The following is a 17,773-nucleotide window of genomic DNA, read 5'->3' on the forward strand; positions in this document are numbered from 1 at the left end:
TTCACAAAACGTATATTTTCATAAAACCGCGGCTGTTGTAGGATGGCCGTGATTATTACGAGAATATACGTTACTTTGCCTTCTATGGGATCCCGGCCGGAGTGTATACTATTGGTATACGCTCCGGCCAGGATCCCTAGCGGCGGCGCAAACAACTGACATGTCAGTTTTCTGCGGACGCTATTCATTGAATAGCGGCCGTAGAAAAGCCTGTTAATGCACACAATGGAGCGAGCGACTCCGGCCGCTCGCTCCATAGCATGCAGTGGAGAGTTCTGATGCGGGCGCTTACTGATGCACCCGCATCAGAACTCTGCGGCTGCAAAGATCATCTGGCCGGTACTACAGTACCAGCCGGGATGATCTTTTCCGAGAACGGCCATTCTCCTACGTTGTGTGGACATAGTCTAAGTAAGTGTACTCACTGTATATACTGACAGCAGCTCCCTGTGTACCTCATAGAGCTAATATCAGACTCCTCTCCTCCAGGCTGTGCTGTCCTGCTCTGTGGTGAGTCTGTCCATAAGATGGCCGACATGGAGGAGCATGTGACCATGCCCCGCCCCCTAGTGTCCACCACATAGCCTGTATATGTCTATGGAGGACACAGGGGGCGGGGCATGATCACAAGCAGGGCAGCCCAGCCTGGAGGCGGGGAGTCTGATATTAGCTCTATGAGGTACACAGGGAGCTGCTGTCTGTATATATAGTGAGTACACTTACTAAGGCTATGTTCACACTGCGTATATGTCCAGCCGCATATTTTCGTGGCCGGACATATACGCGGTAAACTCCGGCCGGGGATTTACGCTACTTGCGGCCGGCTACGTACGGAGCGCGAACTTACGCCCGAAGTCTACTTACGCTTCCCGAGCGCCCTACGTAGCGATCTGACAGCGGTCTTTTACTTGGATATCTTCGCCTAGCCCTGGACACCCCACAGAACCCCCACAGAAGCTTCAAAAATGAAGAAATCACCACTACGTACGGGACCGCATGTTACGCTACGGGCGTAAGTTACGGCATTTTCATCCTTAAACAATGGTCTGGTTCATTTTTACGGCGCCGCGTACAATCCTCGCGTAAGTTCTTATGTAGTGTGAACTGTGCCGCCGTACATCGTATACTTTCCATTGTACGCAAACTACGTAAGTCTCCGGCCGCTTATTCACGGAACGCGCTACGTCCGGAGACGTACGAAGTGTGAACATAGCCCCCTACTGTACACTGAACTATTTTACTATCAAGTGGCCAACCCCTTTAAGGACAAACAACAGCCGTCATTTTATAACAATGGCTGTTATTATTAAATGGACGTAATCTTATAATAATGATCGTTTTTCATTTATTAACAGTCATTGTTATAAAATAACAGCCATTATTTGCCATTAAATGACTGCCGTCCAATAGAAACGGGCATCATTCTAACAGTGTGTGAACATAGCCTAAAAGAAAAACTGGAGCTTAAATTTTAATTTTTTATTTTTTTTTAATGGATGGACAAACTAGCCACAAAAAAACGGACTGAAGTGGTTTCTCATTTTGCATTGGATATAGGCTGGACATAGTCTCCATTTGCAGCTATAGTCCATATATACCAGCCTGGTACACAATAAGGAGATTGTCTATTGTCTAAGTGCAATTTCCTCAATTATTTTTCCCAAGAAGAGAGAGCGGCTTATGTCCAGGCAGCAAAAAAGGAAGTTACAAAGGGAAGTACGAATATATATGTTATCTTCCTAAAACCACCTGGATATATGAATGGAACTCTCTACCACATATAATCTATTAAGCACTTTATTTTAAAATTTTGTTATATAGGATATTACCATCTGCTCCATCCTACCTATTACTCTGTGTATGGATAGTTTGCAGGAATACCCCTTTAAGGACCATTAGAAATGCATAATATATATTGTTACACCATATAAAAATAATCTTGCCGCACCTGTATGGAATTATTTAGGCACACATACAGCAGCTCTCTATTGGTATTACTTATCTATGAAGAGGTTGATCTGGAGCAGAAGAGGTGACACGTTCCTTCTAGATAAATAAGCTGTGTATACAATCCAAAGTGATACACATTACATTGTTATCCATGAGGAAAACTCTAGAACAAACACGGCCAGACCTCAGATCCCTATTGTGTTTGTACAGGAAATCGCAAATGGCCAACACATTAGAAAGAGTAAAGACGGAGAGCGAGAAAATAATAGCTACAGAAAAGTAGGGCTGATAATGTACATAATGGAGCTTCTGTCTGCATTTAAAGGGGAATTTCCACCTAAAAAATGCCATTTTGGTTAAATCCATTTAGGTCTTAGAAACGCTTCTTCTTGCAGAGGGAAGAAAATAATAGACAGTAATTTCTAAGAATCCTGATATATACACAATCACGCTCTATTGTCAGTGGATAGAAATATGTTGCCAAAGTCTACCTGTCATTTTATAAGATAACACTTCAGTGTGGTAACAAGGGGATTCTAGTGCTGTGACTTCTATTATTGAGCCCCTGGGGTTCCCTTCAATGTGTTCAGCTTCTTCTCATTCTCTCCATTCACTTAAATGCAAGACCACACCCAAACTGAGGACAAGAGTCGTGCTGTTTCTGGAAGAAAGTGGCCTTGTGTTGAAATAGTGTTTAGTCCTCATTAAAGGAGAGCTTCGGGCTGGTGAGATTTTTGGCAGAGTGCTGGGGAGGGGGAGGATGAAAGACGTAATATGCTCTCGCCTCCCAGGCTCCAGCACTGGTGCCAGTATCCCGCAGCCGCTTCTGGGTATGAATGGGGACCTCGGGTTGGACGTGCCAGCTCTGCTCAGCCATAGCAGGGTCCTGCTGACTGGCTGAGCAGGCCTAACGTGTCACGTCCCCACTCGGACCCAGAGGTGTCCAGGGGACCGGATCTGCGGAATACTGGCACCAGCACTGGAGCGGGGGAGGTGAGAGCATGTTACTGCTTTTGTCCCCTCCCACCCCAGCACTCTGCCAAAAATCACCCCAGTCCGGAGTTCTCCTTTAATCAGTGCTTCCTGGTGCAGATCTGCCATGATTAAGGGGATGCGTCCCGAAACGCGTTGGCGTGCTTTTACATTCTGATTATGTTTTAAGAAGACTTCAATGAAATTTTGGAATTTTATATGAACGGTGGACAACTGAACTCTTTATCTGATTGCAGCAGAGAAGGATCACCATTATTATGCCAAAGACAGCCCCTTTAATTTCTATGAGAAGAAGTAATAGTGCCCTCAAAGGAGGAACTGTTACACAACATATTTTCAACATTTACAAAACTTTTCTCTATACAATGATGTTGTATTCAAATATTATTTAAAAACCTCTTCAAATAATTTGCAAGTTATTTTTAAACAGATAGAACTGTACAAAGAGATGTAGATCAGTATTACACACGCCAACCTGCTACATATTACAGGGCAGATACCTATGTCAGAACATGACGGCAAAGTCTCATCACACAAAACCAAGGATCTGCTCAGTCTGTGTGCAATATGTGGCTGCACAAGGATGTTCCTCTGTCATTCCGCAGCCATTCAGCTGTCAAGCTGTACACAATTATGTCTTACAAAGACTGAGCATACCCTTTGCCTATGCTATTGCTAAATCCTCAGTGCATGATGGTACATTATAGATATATATTGGAGCCCCATGGTATCCTTTATGGTGTCTGCATGAGAATTCCTTCTCAATAAGAGAAGCGCTGAAAGAAACTTCCTTGTAACATTGGGAATACCGTGTTCATGAGGACGAAAAAAAATTATACGCCCATCACATGATCAGCCAACCTTATAATATGAGCAATAAAGCCCACAGTATGTACATGACTTACTAAAAATGTTACTGCTGTATGATTTACTGCCGGCAATACGCAAACAACGCCCTTCACATGAAATGTTGTGTTTAGATTTTTGGTTGAAGTCCATACAGTTTCTACAATAGATAGGATTGGTATCAGGGGTATGTGAGGTCACGGGGGGGGGGGAAAGGGTTTTTTCTGTCCTTAGTTGAAGTAAGTGTGAACTGGGCCTAGAGTGTATATACAGCTTAGGCTGGGTTCACGCTACGTTTGCAATCTGTTTTTCTCATCCATTTTTGCAAAAAAAATTAGGAAAAAAAAGTGGATGGAAAAACGAATGTATTCGTGTGCATCCTTTTTGATCCTTTTTTCCATTAACTTCCATAATAAAAAAAAAACAGACAAAAGCACACCCGTTTTTTTAACGTACATAAAAATAAGGTTAGCTACGTTTTTGTGTACATTAAAAAAAATTGATGAGTTTTGATCTGTTTTTTTATAATAGAAAAACTGATGCACACAAATGCATCTGATTTTTGCAAAAATCGATGAAAAAAATGGATTGCAAAAACATAGTGTGAACACAGCCTTAAGGTGGTATTACACGGGTCGATGGGGGCCCGATAATACCTGTAAACGAGCAGCGATCTGCTAGATCGTCGCTCGTTTACTGGACCTATTACACGGCCCGATAATCGTTGAACAAGGGCTGCAGGGACATAGTTACCGATGTCCTTGCAGCCCTTGCTTAACTATATACAATACCTATCCACGTTCCAAGGATGCTGCTGCGGTCTTCTTCTTCACGGGTCCCGCGCTCTCTAGCTTCAGAGTGCCTGTCAGCTGACAGGCCACTCAGCCAATCACAGGCCGGGCGGCCTGTCAGCTGACAGGCCACTCTGAAGCTAGAGCGCACAGGACCTGGGGAGAAGAAGACCGCAGCAGCAGCCCTGGAATGTGGATAGGTAATGTATATCGTCAGTCGCCAGCCGCGCACTGCAATTACACGTAGCGGTGCGCGCACGGCGCCCGACGAAAGTAGGTCTAAACCTATATCAACGATCAGCTGATAATCATTGTCATCGGCTGATCGTTGTATTTATTACATGGAGCGATAATCGGCCGAATCGGGCCCATTTGGCCGATTATCGTTCCGTGTAATAGTACCCTTAGGCTACTTCCACACTGCATTACGTGGCAGAATAGATACCCTAAAAAAACATGATACTTTGCAAACAGTTCATAGGGATTGATAGTTTGAGTCCTAAATTGGCCGTATACAGTACAAGATAATTATTATAATTATTATTATTATTATTATTATTAAAGGGGTTGTCCAGGATTATAAAAACAGAACTGCTTTCTTCCAGAAAAAGCATCTCATCTGTCCCTAGGTTGTGTGGTATTAAAACTGAGCTTCATTCACTTTAATGAAGCTGAACTGCAATACGGGTATGTTCACACCGAGTAAATCAGGCAGAATTCCGCGTCGGAACTTTCCCCCGCTCAATCCTGTCTGCCTCAGTGTGCCATAGCCTGTCTATTGGAGAGCTTGCGTGCCTCCACTGCCGTCGCTCTTTGCTTAGAGATTTGACATGTCAACTCCTCAAGAAGAGAGTGGCGGCAGCGGAGGTGCGCAGCTCTCCCATAGACAGGCTATGGCACAATATGGCAGACGGGATTCCGCGGTGGAAAGTCCCGACGCGGAATTCTGCCTGACTTATTGTTATAATTATTTACACACAGGGAAATACCTATAGGACCATTAAATTAAGACCCAGGTCCCCGTGCCACCTGTTGTCGGTATCTGTGGGTGCTGTTACAGCTCTTTCTTTGGGTACAGCAATGTATATTAATGGCATTTGCAGGGGTAGGAACAAATGTGCAGCTGCACAGGTTTGGCCATTTATCCATAGCCATAGGTATATCAGTATATACTGCTGTACAACAAGCTTCATAAAGCCATGCAAGAACTCCCCGCTGGTCCTGCTTTATAGACAGAACAATCCCGTCCTTTTCATACATGGCCAGATCCCCAGTGCGGAAAATTAAATTTTTCCAAGTCGCTATAAATATTCTGAGGAATCTTGTCTGGACCTTGCCTCATATTAGCTCTATAAATAATACTGTATGTCACAGTAATAAATGCATTGGGCCTCTTATTCTTTGGAATTTGGCGGAGTTTATTTTCGCAATGTATTTATATATGAATGATACATATTTTATAAACTGAGGTTTTGGTCTATTAAAAGGAAAAACATTTTATAAGTCAAGGAGTGATAGATAGAAGGCTTGCCCTAAAACAGCATATAACTAAAGATATGACAGGCATACAATACATCCACACACATCCACACACACTATGTATAACACTCCATAGTCAATACACAATGTATTACAATCCTATATATACCTTTATGAATTTTACATGCTATTAGACAGCGGACGTTCTGTGACACGGCCGTGTCACAGAACGTCCGCAATCTGTGAAGTTCATCCTGGCCGGTACTGTAATACCGGCTGGATGAACTTCATTTCTTTTCAGTTGGAATGCGGGCATGTTTGGGCGTGCCCACATTACAGTTAACCATTGCAGACAATGTAAAGTGAGGCCAGAGCCGCACTTTACATTGTCTTTACTGTCAACTTCGTGCCCCGGCTATTCAATGAATAGAGGCCACACAAAATTGGCATGTCAGTTTTGAATGCGGTCGCATGGAATCCCGGCTGTGAGTACACAATCCAGGTGGGATTCCATAGAACACAATGTCAGTAGAAACTGCAACTAACGGCTGTTGTTTATTGAAAAAATACGTTGTGTGAACATTCAGTTCAGTAACCAATGCCTGGATAATAGTTAGGAACATCAGTTTAATTGGGCATAAGGGTTCTAGTAAGATAGAGTATGGAAAACAAGACCCACTTTACTCTTCCTTCATCCGGCTCTATGGGCCGAGGTACAGGTTTTCAAGGATAAGGAGTGTCAATGGACGTCCATTGGGCAAGAGCAGTACATTGGCCCCCTGCTCTCCTCCTTTCATCATATTATAAAACTTTCTTTCATCATAACTCTTGGTCATATAATCAATTCAAGTTATTCATGATAATAAATGGACCCATCACAGAAGGTTGTCCCCTCTGGGATCAGCTGAACCTTTTTTGTGACTGCTACTTCAAGGAGGTACAGGGGAAACCAGTAAACAGTGGATGACAGCTCGGCAGGAGGAGGGATAGGGAAGATGCTTGGTAACAGGAAAAGGAAGCATTTTGTCTGACAAAATATAAAACAAAGTTTCTTAGACTCCCATATACTATCCAAATTTTGTTGAAACAACAGTGTCTATATAAAGCTGTGAAATTCAAACCCCAAACCTTTGTACTGCAAGGCCATTGAATGGGCCTTAAAGGGGTTATCCAGCGCTACAAAAACATGGTCACTTTTCCCCCTACTGTTGTCTCCAGTTCAGGTGCGGTTTGCAATTAAGCTCCATTTACTTTAATGGAACTGAGTTTCAAAACCACACCCAATCTGGAGACAACAGTAGGGGGAAAGTGGCCATGTTTTTGTAGCGCTGGATAACCCCTTTTAAAGGGGTTATCCAGTGCTACAAAAACATGGCCACTTTTTCCTTTTTCTTGTCTCCAGATTGGGTGGGATTTGGAACTTAGTTCCATTGAAGTAAATGGAGCTTAATTGCAAACCACATTTACTTCAATGGAACTGAGCAGCAACCTCCCGGCCAAGCTGGTAAACAACAGCAGTATACCGGTATACCAGTGTTGGGGTAATGGAGGGAGATTTTATCAAAGGTACTAGGTGTTATTATACCATAAATAAGTTTATAAAACAATAGGTAATATCACATAATGACTTTACTTTAGAATTTAGGTTGTATGTTCTTCAGGAGTTTGGATTTTCTTTAGGTTCTCCTATTTCATCTCACACTGGTCATCTGGCTCTGGCCCCATTTACATCACAATGACTCCATAGGCTTCCAGTATACACAGGCAATCCATCAAAACAGGTTTGCCAATATACACCACAATGTGTTCCCAACAGGCCCACTGACTTTATAGGCCTAGAGTAGTCTAATAGTGACTACATTCAGTGCCTTTCCCACATGCATAATTTGTATAAGACTCAAAAGTGCAGCTGCCCGCCCAGATATAGCTGTAGGTTTAGCTATTTTAATCCCTTGTGATCAACTGGCCATACAGATGTAGCAACAACATTATCACAGTGGCTCTAAATTGTTCTAATAGTGCACAAGCTAATTAGGCTGCATTCACACATTCCCCACAGTTGTCTATAATTGCGGATCTGCAGTCACAATTTAACTTAGTGCACATTGATTTTTGTTTTAATTTTGATTCGCAATTCATTCTGTAAAAAAATGGGACATGTGCTAGTGCGATTGTGGTACTGATAACCAATAGAGGACTATGGGATCCATAGTTCATATTATTTATGTAAATTCATATTATTTATATTCATATTATTTATGAAAATAATTAAACTACTTTTAAAAGGTAAAAAATAGAGGACTATGGGATCCATGTTTTTTTGCGTCCATGAACAACGTGGATCAAATCTAAACTAGTCCCTTTTTTTTTTTAACCAGTTTAACATTTTACGGATGCGGAAACAGATGCAACTATGGCTGATTTTCAACGGATCACAAAGAAAAAATACTGAGGTTTTGTGGACCAGAAAAATCAATAAACATGTGAATGAGGCCTTAGAAGTACAGATAGCCAGTGGCTGTGATCCGGCCAGGTCACAGAACGGCCGGTGTCAGAGAAGATCATCTGTAGTATCGGCTGGATGATCTTCATTTATGTTGAACGCTCCATTGTGTGAACTGACATGTCAGGTTTTTTGTGTGGCCGGATGGAATGGCCAAAGTGTATACTATTAAGGAGATTTATTAAACATGGTGTAAAGTGAAACTGGCTCAGTTGCCCCTAGCAACCAATCAGATTCCACCTTTCATTCCTCACAGACTCTTTGGAAAATGAAAGGTGGAATGTGATTGGTTGCTAGGGGCAACTGAGCCAGTTTCACTGTACACCATGTTTAATAAATCTCCCCCATGTGTATATGCTCTGGTCGGGATTCCATTCATTCAAATAGAACGTATGTTTTGTATAACTCACGGCTGTTGTTGCAAATTGAAACAACGAACATGATTTATGCAAAACATACGTTGTGTGAACATGGCCTTATTCTTTATGCTGCTCACTACACTGTGTGCATCATTGCTTGGTACATCTGTTCTCTCACCCAGCCCTGAAAATGTAAAGTGAGCTGTGATGCATACAGTTCTGTATTCAGTGCTGTACTAGAACTGCTGTGGGCAGTGTGTCTCTTTAATTAGCCCAGTAAGCATGGCGTGCTATTCCATTAGTATAACACACTACACCAGCAGTGTAGCTCATAGCCAATTGGCTGCTATAATGACTGTGGATGACTTCTGAAGTATTACATACTAAAGCAGTTGACACGAATGGCCCAGAATGTAATGCATGAGCATGCTGGGAATGCCAGAGCAGGGGCTTACACAGTAACTCTCCATTATGGTACAAAATTGATAGGGACCCCCTTGTATCATAGTAGTTAGGCCTATGGATATGGATTGTCCATATAGGACAACTCTTTTAACAATATTCCCTTACTCCTCCCAGAATCTTCTATGGGAGTAGGTCTATATTTCATCATTGGGTTTTGAGACTCTCTGCTTTAGCTCTAGTGGGTTTCTTGGATTTTACAATTTTTTTCATGCAATTCCTTTAGGAAATGTAATCTCTAGATATACAGAAAGGGATGAGGATACGGATAATTAATTGGGGAATTCAGTCTCATTGACAATTAGTCAGAAAGTCGTATAACAAAGTCCAATTGTCAACAACCTTACAGGGTCATCGTTTGCCCTCCTTTGGACTAATACAAATAGAATGATATAAGATGATGTTGATAGCAATTCACTGTGTAACTATACAGCAGGTGGAACACTAAAGCATGACAACAGCTTTCATATGGAGTATCATATTGTAAAGAGTATGTTATGGATGGCTTATCCTCATGATAGCTCATCAATATCTGAACAGTGGGGGGTCAGACACCTGGCCCGTCTGCCTTTGCCAGAGATGCCCACATGCAGAGACAGCGCTGTATATCGTATAGTGGTCGTGCTGGGTTACTGCAGCTCATATCTCATTGAAGTTTCAAGCAGATGATAGGTGTGGGTGCTGAACCAATCAGATATTGGTGGGCTATCCTAAAGATAAAGAAGAAATGGATTCCTCCAGCTCATATAAAATTCCACTTTATTGCATCAAACGTCTAAAATAGTAGCCTACTATTTTAGACGTTTGACGTATTTTAGACGTATTTTAGTAGGCTACTATTTTAGACGTTTGATGCAATAAAGTGGAATTTTATATGAGCTGGAGGAATCCATTTCTTCTTTCTCTTGACACCCCGGCATCCAGGGGTTTCATCCCCCGTGCTCTACATTTTCCACGTGATCAAATAAAAGCATGGTGATCATTGGGAGCTGACCATATTTTCTGTTTTCTTCATATCCTAAAGATAGGCCATCAATTTAAAAAAACATAAAAATTCCAAGAAAATCACCCCAGATTTGGACCATAGGTGCCACATCTCATATCATACTTTAGAAAGTAAAAGATACATTTACATTTAGTTTGCCCAATGCATTCCCAAATGTCTATGGAGTATTCATCTTCATGACTAATGTTAACACTATAGATATCAGAAACTACTAGAGGCAGATCGAGAAGAATGCAAATTTGGAAAGTAAAACAATACACCATTCAGAGTCTGTAGAGAGCTTATATGGGCACCTGGGTGAACAGACTACCAAAGGGCTTTACATGGGGATGTCTCATGAATATATATTACGAATAAACCACAGGTGTGGCTGGCTGGATATGTCTTGTACATGTACATAATGGTATCCATGAAGACGTGATCCCAATGTTGTATTGTTATTCTATCTTTATAAAGCCATCTGCCTTTCATATACTGCACTGATGTACTATGTAGTGTCTGACTGGGGTATCTGGGGCCCACCAGAGGGAATTATCCTGGGGGCCCACCAATGGAGAACCAGTGAGAAATGACTTGTCAGTCAGTGTCGGTGCAGGCTCCAAAGTTTGGGACCCATCAGAGGATCCTACGTTCCTCTGGTGGGCCAGTCCGACACTGACCATGTAGGTAGCCAAGGCTACTGTTATGATGGGCATCAGTTCAGGTTAGTATCCCAATGGCAGTGCTGACTTACAAATGGGAGTAAGGACAGGTCCAGTGATTGTGCTGCAGAGGAAATAAGTCAATGGTGTGAACAAACTGACTCTATCTATAGGGCCACCTGATTCCCTATGTAATCTTATATGTGTCTATGCATATAACATGTCTTCCATATTCCAAACAGACAACCCTCAGACTTTGATGTGACCTAAACTGCAAAAGAATACTAAATGACAACCACATCTAGCCACATGAATAATAAGAGAAGCCGTCTACCAGGAGCGCAGTCTTCTCCACACACAGGCCTGGGAGCCATGAATTGTCTGCTCACTGACTCCAAGGACCAGATGCCAGATCATTTTTCTAGTTCATTTAATCAGACTAGACCATTACAATACCGTAGCCCTGGATAGCGAGCACTGCAGACAGAAAGAAAATTTCAGAAAACACCCCTCCTTCATCCAAATAAAAAAAAATATTTTACATTCCACAAACTCTCCCCGTGCACCTCAGATCTAAAGGGATAGACGTACAGACTGGATTTTCCATTTAGAACAATAATAGTGACATGTATCTCACCCTTCTGATTGATTTCCAATAGAGAACACACAGATATCAATAGATTCTACATTCTAATTAACTTTCAACTTCTAATGTAACCGTGCAAAAGTCTATGGGAAATAACAGCATCAATGTTGTATAATATTCCAATCCTGACTATAAACATATCATAGACTATGAATAGCTGAGAGCATCCCCTTGAAAATATATGGTCGCAGGTTAATATTGTATCCTCTGGGAGCAATACATGGTAATAGACACTGTAACCTATGAGTCTGAGTAGATTCTAATGTATCCAGGGTGCAGCGCCTCCCCATTCTTCCCTTATACAATATGCTGACCATGCAGTATGTTAGCTCAGAAGCTTGGTGACTATGCCAGAGATGAAATCCTCCTCAATCACACAATGCAGGGCTCCTGAGACACATGACTTCTTCTCATCTACCCCTCCACCTTGTAAAGTGCAGAGACTGAAAACTCCCTTCTGCCCAAGTACCATGTCTTTCCACCCGCCACTTCACCTACTGCAATCCAGGGCATGAATACTTGAAGCCATGTGGCATTTAGATGCACTGATGTCTTATGAATCAATGAGGCTCATGCACAGGGCTCCTTGTTGGATGCAGAGAAATAAGATGGTGAGCTCAGCCCTCGCCCGACTCATGATGATTGAATGCCACTTGAAGCGTTTCTTAGGACGCCTGGCAGAACTGTATTTCTTTGTCTAATCAGTATTCTTCTATTCGCAATCTTTAATGCAGCAAGAATAATTAACCCCCTATGTGCCAAAACTCCAGTCCTGGTCCCCTCTGGAATTCCAGCTCTTCTGTTCCCAAAATGTAAATTTGTAGAAATGCAGACTATAGATGGACCAGGTACATAAGTTTAGCAGTATGAAGCTGTATATGACGTTACCAGTCAGTACAACTATTGTCTTTCCTGTCTATCTATCCACAATTACTAAAGCATCCCAGCCAATTACCTCATGGGGAGGAGGGGGGTATGGGATGAACCTGCATCTTCTATGCATTGTCACTGTGCAGGGAGGTATATAGAGTGCATCTGTCAGTGACAATGAAGAGCAATAAATCAGGCCATCCCTATGGTGTGTATAGACACATATATATAGATATATGTATGTTATTACATATCTGCAGTGTAATCCTAGTGCATGATATGAACCTGCTATGCAGTGTCATTCTTAGGAGGTATAGACAGTATGTATGCAGAGGCCATCCCTATGATAGACAGACAGATATAGTGTGCGGCATGTGCATAGGATGAGCCTCTATGCAATGTCACTCTTTTGCAAGCTAAACATAGTACCCAATGCAGAGGATATGCTATTCTAGATGATAAACCGGCATATAAAGTGTGATTCCTGTATAATTTTTTATAGACTGCACAGACTTTTACAAGGTAGAGAGAGAATATGCAGAGGCCAACCCTATACTAGATGGCATATGATAGATAATAGACATATATAGTCAGTCGCTTGGGCAATTCTGTATAGGATGCATAGACTGAACCTTGTATACATTGTCACTCTTTTGCAAGGTACAGACAGCACCTATGCAGAGGCCATCCCTATGCAAGATGGCATATGATAGATAGATAGATAGATAGATAGATAGATAGATAGATAGATAGATAGGAGATAGATAGATAGATAGATAGATAGATAGATAGATAGATAGGAGATAGATAGATAGGAGATAGATAGATAGATAGATAGATAGATAGATAGATAGATAGGAGATAGATAGATAGGAGATAGATAGATAGGAGATAGATAGGAGATAGATAGATAGATAGATAGGAGATAGATAGATAGGAGATAGATAGATAGGAGATAGATAGATAGATAGATAGATAGATAGATAGATAGATAATGGATAGATAGATAGATAGATAGATAGGAGATAGATAGATAGATAGATAGATAGATAGATAGATAGATAGATAGATAGATAGATAGATAGATAGGAGATAGATAGATAATAGAGATAGATAGATAGATAGATAGATAGATAGATAGATATGAGATATAGATAGATAGATAGATAGATAGATAGATAGATAGATAGATAGATAGATAGATAGAGATACATAGTGAGTTGCTTTTGCAATTCTGTATAGGATGCATAGGCTGCACCTTCCATGCATTGTCACTCTTTTGCAATGTATAGGCAGCACCTATGCAGAGGCCAGCAGTATGCTAGATGATGGACATATATAGACAGACATACATACATACATACATACATACATAGGGAGCAATTCTGCATACAATGTCTGGGCTGAAGCTGCATTCTCTAGGTATATTTAGTATATGGTAATATATAGAAAGTATATGAGATAGATCCACACACAGCCATATTAGTGCTCTGCCTGGGCTCCTGGTATATACAGGTCTATGCAGCAATAATAGCCAGCCTGGCAGAAATGCAGAGCAGCTCAATGACTGAATGTAATGAAACGTGATGAGATGAAGCAGAGCAGTCTGTGCCCACCTCTCACCAGCCTGCTGGAGGGCACAGGACACTCATCCCTCTCCTGGCATTACCTATATGAATGGGGTGGGTGGCAGGGACTTACCTTCTGCTGTATTGCCCCTGTGCGGCTGCTGCTGCTGGGTGGGGGACGGGCACGGGCGGTGCGGGCTCCGGGTGAGGGTGAGCAGGGTATTGTGCCGGCACAGGCTGCCTGTCTTTGTTATGGATCTGCTGGCCCCTGACTGACTCCCTGACTGCTGATGTGCTGAGTCTGGGCTGCAGCTGCTTTCCTTCTGCTGCTATTGCAGTGATTTGCATTAGCCCGGCCCTCATTGGGATGCTGCTCTCCTCCTCACACCAGCAGCAGCCGCCATCTACCCAGCCTGCTGCCCACCCTTCCCCAACACATATGTGCTCTGCCTGTGCCCACAGGGAATTGTCAGGGCACCAACCTGCACAGGACAGCAACTTTACAGCCTGGGAAGAGAGCACTGAGGGAAAGGCTCTGACCATGGGAGAAAGCTCTCAGTAATGTAATTTTACATGTAATATGCAATGTACAGGGAGATGGATGGATAGATAGATAGATAGATAGATAGATAGATAGATAGGAGATAGATAGATAGATAGATAGATAGGAGATAGATAGATAGATAGATAGATAGATAGATAGGAGATAGATAGATAGGAGATAGATAGATTAGATAGATAGAGAGAGATAGATAGATAGATAGATAGATAGATAGATAGGAGATAGATAGATAGATAGATAGGAGATAGATAGATAGATAGATAGATAGATAGATAGATAGATAGATAGGAGATAGATAGATAGGAGATAGATAGATTAGATAGATAGAGAGAGATAGATAGATAGATAGATAGATAGATAGATAGGAGATAGATAGATAGATAGATAGATAGATAGATAGATAGATAGGAGATAGATAGATAGATAGATAGATAGATAGGAGATAGATAGATAGATAGATAGATAGCTATGCCATAGATAGAACAGATAGAGGTTGCATAGTTATACTGGCAGGCAGATACAGTATATAAAGTTCTTTTAATACCAATATACAGGTACAGATAGGTGGATAGACTCAATCTATCTCCTATCTATCTATCTATCTATCTATCTATCTATCTCCTATCTATCTTCTATCTATCCTCTATCTATATATCTATCATATCTGTCTCTGTTCCTATCTATCTATCTATCTCTCTCCTATCTATCTCCTATCTATCTATCTATCTATCTATCTATCTATCTATCTATCTATCTATCTATCTATCCATCTATCTACTGTATCTATCTATTTAAAGCACAAGAAAAGCAGCATATTCAAAACCCAGAAGTGGACTGCAAGGGGTATAAAGACCTCGGTCTAGGGTTCACAAATCCACAGAAGAAGCATTTGTCTGCAGCACAAAAACAATGCTTTATTCCATCCACAAAGTATACAGCAAGGTTTAATCTCTCTCTCACAAAGTTATTTTTTACCTATGCCAGTCTATCTATCTGTCTGGCTTACATTACTGGAGTATCTGTAGATATATAATATATATTATATCTATCCATTTATAAATAAAATAATATCAACTGCAGATGTCATTTTGTGAGGGTATAATTTTATATAATTAGATTTTATATAATTACATTGCATATGGATGCAATCAGCCTAGCTGCATAAACTATTGCACATAGATAGCAGCCAGACACCTAGTCATGGTTAAGATAGATGAGAAACAGTTTATTCTCAACTATCGCAAACCATCTCCCCCCAACCCCCAACACACACACACACACACGGGGCCAGAGATCTGTGACTTGTGGTTAGCAAAGTGTACATCGTGTTATCTTGACCTTTGTTAAAATGACAGAAATTGAATGTAATAACGTACCACATACTGGGGTGGTATCAGGTGATGCATATACTGGGGACATACTAAGACACACTGGTCCGTACTATGGTGATGATCGTATCTCAAGCACGCTCAGATCCGTCCAAATTCAGATGTGCGCCATTCGAACACCAGTGGCTGATGAAATTGGATGCATCCCTAGGGAGTCCTGGAAAACATGGATAGAGTCTATGGCTATAATCATGTTTTCCAGCCAGCCTTAGGGCTGCATCCAACTTCTGCGGACACCTGTAATCCATTGCCACAATCTTGGGTTAGGACAAACCCAAGTGTGTTGGAGATTCACTAATCTCTAGTCCTTACCCTTCTGTTGTATTGTATGTATATGACAGTGCCCAACGGTGGACCAACATGCCCAGTTTTCCATAATGTAGATGGCCCTCCCACGCACTATGTGGGAGATTTATCAAACATGGTGTAAAGTTAAACTGGCTCAGTTGCCCCTAGCAACCAATCAGATTCCACCTTTCATTTTCCAAAGAGTCTGTGAGGAATGAAAGGTGGAATCTGATTGGTTGCTAGGGGCAACTGAGCCAGTTTCACTTTACACCATGTTTGATAAATCTCACCCTATATATGGTTTCTGCTTTGGTCTCTGCTTTTTTTCCTAATTCTTTGTCCACCTTCTGCATTGGGCAGCAGTGGACACACATGTGCAGTAGCCACCCTTGTTTTTGCCCTTTCTCTCAGTGTTAAAAAAAAAAAAAAACACCAAAAAAAAAAACGAGCACGTTCCTCCAGAGTTTATGAGAAAACTCCTTTATCATCCAAAATAAGACGACACATATGGGGTCAAAAGTTGCTTAGATTTATACTATGTGTATCCTGCCTTCCCAGCAAGCAATGTGATTTGATAAAAAAAAAAAAAAAAAGACTTGAATCGTTGATAATATAAATGTCCTCCAATAAAAAGATTTCATTGCCACTCAATAAATAGACATTTCACAGACAGTCATTTTACAAACAGTCACATTAAGTTTATTAATAGTTAAGAAGATTCATGGACTGAGACACGGCCGTCATCACACAATCTTGGGAATAATGTTTCCCAGCATTGACACTGGCTGTAAAGGACTTTAATGACGGCTGCAGGAATTTTATTTCCCTGCCCCAAAGTATAGACGATACTGGACTGGTGAGGGTCCGGCTGCTTTTACCTCCACTGATCGCCAGAGCCCTCCAGTAGCAGTACTCTGGTCTTGATCAATGTCCCCCTATGAGTTAAGGATGTATAAAAGTTTAGTCACATGATGTCAGACAGTGTGTTCTAATGGAGAGGTCTCCTGGTTTTAGTCCTTTTTCCCAGCCTAGAACCAATCACTGCAAACCAAAGGCCAAACCTCTCTCTCTCTTTCTTCAGCTTTCTAGCAGTCAGACCCTGGCCAGAAGAGGTTGGAAGAGGGAAAGGGTATAGGTGGTGTTGACCAAAGGATAACTATGACTTGTTTGCACCAGTGTGACTGCATCTAGTTTCCACTGCTAAAGTTGGATCATGGTAACACTAGCACAGTGCCGTTTTGGAGGCATTATCCTAGACTGTCAAAATCAATTCTAAAATCCTGCTCTTACTCTGTAGGGTAGAATTGTCGAGGCAGAAGAGGGAATTAAGCAGCCATGCAAGGACTCTTCTGCTATAACTAAACTCTCTATGAGCTTCCAGATACAGTAAAGGCCCTATTACACCAAGCGATTATTGGCCA

At 41.6% G+C, this 17,773-nt stretch overlaps 1 protein-coding gene across 5 annotated transcripts in view; it reads right to left on the minus strand.

Moving 5' to 3' along the window:
• Nucleotides 1–14,404, minus strand: part of DCLK1 (doublecortin like kinase 1) — a 239,095-nt gene extending 224,691 nt beyond the window's left edge. For all 5 annotated transcript variants that reach the window (XM_069969924.1, XM_069969923.1, XM_069969926.1 and 2 more), the window contains exon 1: nt 14,248–14,404. The gene's annotated coding sequence lies outside the window, so the exon portion shown is untranslated. The remainder of the gene's footprint in view (nt 1–14,247) is intronic.
• Between the last annotated feature and the right edge of the window lie 3,369 nt (nt 14,405–17,773).

Source organism: Dendropsophus ebraccatus, chromosome 5 (assembly GCF_027789765.1).
Source record: "Dendropsophus ebraccatus isolate aDenEbr1 chromosome 5, aDenEbr1.pat, whole genome shotgun sequence".
NCBI lineage: Eukaryota > Metazoa > Chordata > Amphibia > Anura > Hylidae > Dendropsophus > Dendropsophus ebraccatus.